This window comes from Chenopodium album, chromosome 25 (genome assembly GCF_948465745.1).
Source record: "Chenopodium album chromosome 25, dcCheAlbu1.1, whole genome shotgun sequence".
In the NCBI taxonomy this organism is placed as follows: Eukaryota; Viridiplantae; Streptophyta; class Magnoliopsida; order Caryophyllales; family Amaranthaceae; genus Chenopodium; species Chenopodium album.
Genome location: NC_137858.1, coordinates 248,295 through 254,508, shown reverse-complemented (window position 1 = coordinate 254,508; position 6,214 = coordinate 248,295). Strand labels below are relative to the sequence as shown.

At 44.0% G+C, this 6,214-nt stretch overlaps 1 non-coding gene across 1 annotated transcript; it reads right to left on the bottom strand.

Annotated features, from left to right (window-relative positions):
• Nucleotides 1-1,148: 1,148 nt before the first annotated feature.
• Nucleotides 1,149-1,268, bottom strand: LOC145615723 (5S ribosomal RNA). Its single transcript, XR_014107317.1, has one exon. It is a non-coding gene; the product is annotated as a 5S ribosomal RNA (ribosomal RNA).
• Between the last annotated feature and the right edge of the window lie 4,946 nt (nucleotides 1,269-6,214).

Below are 6,214 nucleotides of genomic sequence, written 5' to 3'. Positions count from 1 at the left end.
GCAAGAAATAGGAATAAAAATACCTCAATGAATTAAAATAATAAACCCAAGAATCATCCATGGAAGAATCCATGGAGATGCCATGAGAAACTAGGGTTCGAGAGAAAACTAAAACGAACGTAAAATAATAAAAGATATAAAAGGCATAAGGGAAAAAAAATATCCCTTGAGTATTTATATTATCCTAAAACTAATCTAAAGATAAAATAAAATAAAATCAGAATAATAGCATTTACATAAGTCGTCTAATGATTGGTCGTCGATTTAAAGGAGTCATAGCCAAAGAAGGTTATTGCGACGACCAAAAGCCGAGGCTGCCTGCTGGGCGCTGCGGCCGCTGGGTATCCAGCGGGCCAAGCAGAAGCTGCTCGTGGCTGAGAGTGCCGAGCTTCGGGCGCTGGTTGTCGCTGGTTTGCAGGGTCGTCTTTCAGGGGCTATATCTTGAGTTCTAAGAAGCGTATAAGGGCGTGTGACCTATCGTTGGAAATCTCTTCAAGTCTAGTTTCCAACGCAACTTGAATCACCTCAATCCGATCTTTAGAACTCGAGTTATGATCAAAAGAGTGGACAAAGGTCAGATTTGACACTTTGTAAACTATCGTTTTTCTTCGTTTCTAACTCAAATTCATTTCTGTAAAGTGCATAAAGATCCTTGTGGATGCTATTTTCATTCCTCATACATATTAATCTCATACTAAGCTTCCACAAACGCATATCCTTCATTGAGCGACATCGATTCATCAACTTTTCATCCTTTTATGGTCCGATTCTTCCAAAACTACTTCGAAAGCGTTCAAATGACTATGAAATCACTTGAAACATTAAGAAAAACACAAACGGAGCGTAATAGAGCACAAAACAAACAACTTATGCAATTGCGACCTAAAAAGAGACAAAAGACTCAAAAAGTAATTATAAAACTAGCATAAATGTGCCGATAAACTCTATATAAATGTGATTCATCACTTGCGTCGTCGAGAACCTCTGAATCCGCTTCAGTAACGCAACAGCCTCTTGCTCTAATTCCCCAAGCGAAGAAAAGGAGAAGGGAATGAAACCATATCCAATCGCCTGACATCGAGCTTCATACTTAACCTGCTTCCGATGAGCTGCATCAGACACAACCCGCCCAGGAATGAAGTAAAAAAGGGGTGCAACACGAGGACTTCCCAGGAGGTCACCCATCCTAGTACTACTCTCGCCAAAGCACGCTTAACTGCGGAGTTCTGATTGGATTCCGGTGCATTAGTGCTGGTATGATCGCACCCAACCCATATTATTATTATTATTATTATTATTATTATTATTATTATTATTATTATTATTATTATTATTATTATTATTATTATTATTATGATTATTATTATATCTCAAAAACAAAAGTCATACAACCTACAATAAATTAGTGGGAAGCCGAGATACAATCTGGCCCCCCACTCCTCTAGCTATAGCAAATCCTACCCTAGTGAAGATATGAGCTGCAGCACGAGCCCCAATGTCTTGCGTCGTCGAGAACCTCTGAATCCGCTTCAGTAACGCAATAGCCTCCTTCTCTAATTCCCCAAGCGAAGAAAAGGAGAAGGGAATGAAACCATATCCAATCGCCTGACATCGAGCTTCATACTTAACCCGCTTCCGATGAGCAGCATCAGCCACAACCCGCCCAGGAATAAAGTCAGATAGCCCTGACTGTGTCAAAGGAGAAGACCCTGTCAAATCAACACAGACATCGCGACCACGATCCCTTGAATAAAGTAACACATCCGCAGGTCTGAGGGCCTCGTCGTTCCCTCCAGCCAACCCAATGTCAACCTCTTTTCTCGCTGAAATCCCAGAACGATAGCAAACATCAACAAGGGTATCCCGAACAACATTATGCCGATGTTTAATACCCACAATACCAGCACAAGACACCGCGTGATCACCGAAAATATCTCCAGCAAAAACCCTCGAACAAGCAGAGCACGACGTCGAGATAGAGAACAATGGAACACCCAACCGATAGGACAACACACAGCGATAAGTCTTGGCGTTCATCGTCTGACCCAACCCCGAAATAGGAACCGCCCGGAGCCAAGCAGAGGTGTGATCACCCTGTTGTGATTTCCACAATGCTGATTGTCGAGGAGTTAAAGAATAAGCAGATTCTGCAGAAGCGGTAATCTTTGTGAAATACATATCTACCAATTTCTTCATGAGTTTAGGGGCAGCGACCTCACTCGGATTACTCAAAATGTCAGACTCCACTGTTCCATTAAACAGACACAACGCATCCTCAAAGGCACGTCCAAGACCAACAATGCCAGTATGCCGAAGAAGTTGTGTCTGCAACCCAGCAGACTGCAACCGAGAAGCAAGAAAAGCAAAGTGACGAACATCACCTGCAGAATAAACACCAAGCCCTCCAAACGCAAATGGTAAGGTGGCAAGCCGCCACTGCCAATCACCAAACCCAGGCCCCGAAGCGGTAACAATACGCTCCAAGGAAGATCGAAGAGCTCCATCAAAAGTGCGCTGAGCTACCTCAAAAGTACTAGGAGGACAAGTACGTAATGCAAAGTAGAGTTTTGAAACTCCAGTACATGCCCTAAGTAACAACAGTTCACACTGAGGATCATCTAGCATAGCGACCTTATCCATAAGGGCAATGGTCTTGGTCACCCTCTGCATCACAAGCTCACCACAGAAACCAGAATCGGAACTAGCGGGACCTCCAAGCAACCTAACACCACGCAAAGGTCGAGCAATATTAGGCGGAAAGACACCCACCAGCCTGCTTCGAGGGTCTTCCGTAGGCCAGAAAACTTCAGTTTTTTCCACGTTAAGACATAACCCAGAACGAGGTCCTTCCTCCATAATCAACTGCAGAACTTGCCCCACCACCAAAGTGTCTCCAATAATCGTGCCGTCATCTAAATACCAAGCCTGAAGACATACATCAAAAGTCTCTCTAATTTTACACACCAGAGGTTGTAAAACCAAAGAAAAAAGCAAAGGACCAAGGGGATCACCCTGCTGCACCCCTTGAGATGACCATAAGGTTTGGTCCCCATAGTACAACCTGGCTGGATTAGAATAGCAGAATTCAACCCATCGCGAAATGCCTGGACAACAGCGACGTACCTCACTTAACATGACCGAACGATCAACCAGATTGAAGGCATTTTGAAAATCCACCAACAACATAGATAGACCCACATCAGAACCACGATCCTCAATTAACCGATTCACCGCATGAAGAATTGCCTCACCACCTGAAGAAACCCCAACACCAAATTGAAGGCCATCAAAGTAACTCCCTAAATACTGACCAACCATAACAGCACCCACCTTCGAAACGAGACGCCGCCAAACCGTACCCACAGCAATAGGACGGATACCACCACCGGGCTTGACAAGTGGCGTAAGAGGAGCACTAGCAATGTACTCTCCTAATTCCATAGGACATCTTCCAGCTAGAAAGAGATTAACCACCCCGGTAATAGAGTCAACCAACTCATCTGAGACTGCCACAGCTGCACCACTTAAGCAATCCATAAGATGTTGAGCACGCAAACCATCCCTACCACATGATGTGCCACGGGGGAAGCTCTTAATCCGATCCAAAACAACAGCAGAAGTCGTTACGAGATGAAGGTGATCAATAGGTATATCAGGCAAGGATGGAGCTGGAGATGAAGGGTGCTTGGACTGTAAATCCGCAAGAGTGGCGTCATTATAAGGAGCAACGCCTGAAGAAGAAAGAACCCGAACTGCAGCAGTGTAATGGCCATCGCAAATCTTCCTACGACACTGCTTTATATTACGCTCCTCCAAATCAATGTCCTCATCATCAACCACCGACAAAGTAGGAGATTCCTCCGCCAAAATTTCCCTCACAAGCTGCAAATTACCACCCGCTACATTCCAAGAACAAATAGCACGGGAAATACTCTCTTCCTGATGCCGACGTCTTACCGCAGACCGAGACTCACGACTACTCCGAGGGCGAAAGATTTTAAGGATACAAAGAGGTAACACCAACAAAGAGACCCAATTAGAAATGTCATCAGGCTTAGAGATCACCTTATCAAGAGCACCTTTCAGAACCCGAGAAAACCCCAAACGACACTTGGGAGGGATAGACTTAACAGTGCGAAACCCCTTAGAGAAAAAACAATCAAGGAGAGCCACATCAAAACCACCGTTATGATCTCGCACCTCACCATCCACATGACCAATACCATCTCGAGCAGGAGAAGAAGGAGCTTGCGGCTTGGTGAAATTATGAAGCACAAAACGAACAATACCATCTCCTTCATCAGGGGGCGAAACATCCTCATCCCTATCATGACGACACTTAGAACGAAACGTGTGCGTTTTATAGCAAACTCCACATAACCAAATCCCCATACGCCTAAAAGTAACTTCTGCCTCATTATAAACAGCTAAATTAGAAGTTAGAGAATGTCGGGTGATATCTCGCGCACCGATACAACAATGACGATCACTAAGATGCCTAATTAGAGAACGTCGAGTAAGGCCATTTCCACTCCCATCTTGACAACCACTAAGACCCACAAACGGACAATGAAACTTCACAACGACTCCCGACATAGGCTGCAAATAACCTCCCAAGAGACACTTGGAAACTGCCAATAAAACCCCTATAAAGCTGCCTGAAAACTGCACCCAAAACACACCAAAAACACCACCAAAACGCACCAAAACAATCGGCCAAAAATTGACCAGAAAAACCAGTCCACAACTAGACTTAAACCAGAGCCAAAACGCCTGTAAACTGACCTGAAACACGCCGGAAAATGCACCAGAAACAGACCAAAAACTGCACCCAAAAGCAGTCGAAACTGCACCCGAAACTGCCACAAAACACAACCTAAAACTCGAGCAGTACTAACCTGAATTATGCCACAAAAACGAACAGAATTTTGCCAGAAAACCAGTCTGAAAACAGCCCGCAAACAGCCCTCAAAACTGACCCAAAAGCCGCCTGAAATATGCACTAAAATGTTCCAAAAACGCACCCAAAAACACGACTGAAAATAGAGCAGAAACAATGCCTCAAAATCGACCAGAATGACGCCTGAAACTAGCCCGTAAACAGCCCTCAAAACAGACCCAAAAGCCGCCTGAACATTGCACCAAAATCGACCAAAAAACCCACCCAAAATCACGACTAAAAACAGAGTAGACCACGCTTGAAGTTGCTGCCGGAAAACCGCTGAAAATGGTCGCTCAACCTCTCAGAAACTAGCCCCGAAACTGCCTGAATTTCGACGGAAAATAGAGAAGTTGCTGCCTGCTAAGAACCCAGAAAAAGCCCTTTGCCTGAGACCTAACACTTCACCGGAGTAGAAGCCGGAAAATTGACGTGGAAGCCGGTGATGAAGCCTAAAACTACCCAACCCTAATCGCCCCTAGAGAATTTTATTATTATTATTATTATTGATATGATTATTATTATTATTATTATTATTATTATTATTATTATTATTATTATTATATCTCAAAAACAGATAAAGTTATACAACTTATAAAAAGTTAGTGGAAAGCCGAGATACAATATGGGCCCTCACTCCTCTAGCTATTGCAAAACCTACCCTAGTGAAGATATGAGCAGCAACACGTGCCCCAATGTCTTGAGTCGTCGAGAACTTTTGGACGCTTCAGCAATGGTACCGCTTCCTTCTCTAATTCCCCAAGTGAAGAGAGAGAGAGAGAGAGAGAAAGGAAGGAAGTCATATCCAATTGCATGACAACTGGATTTGTACTTGAACCGCTTCCGATTAGCCGCATCAGCCACAACTTGTCCAGGAACAAAGTCAGATAACCCAGACTGTGTCAAAGGAGAAGACCCAGTCAAGTCAACACATACATCGTGACCACGATCCCAAGAATAAAGTAACACATCTACAGGTTTGAGGGTCTCGTCGTTCCCTCTAGACAACCAAATGTCAACCTCATTTCTAGCTGAAATCCCAGATCAATAACAAATATCAACAAGGGTATCCCGAACAACATTATGCCGATGTTTAATACCCACCATGTATACCAGCACACGACACCACATGATAAACGAAAATATCCCCACTGATGACCCTTGAACAAGCAGAGCACGACGTTGAGATAAAAAACAGTGGAACACCCAATCTGTAGCACAACACACATCGGTAAGTCTTTGCGTTCATTGGCTGACCCAACCCTGAAATAGGAA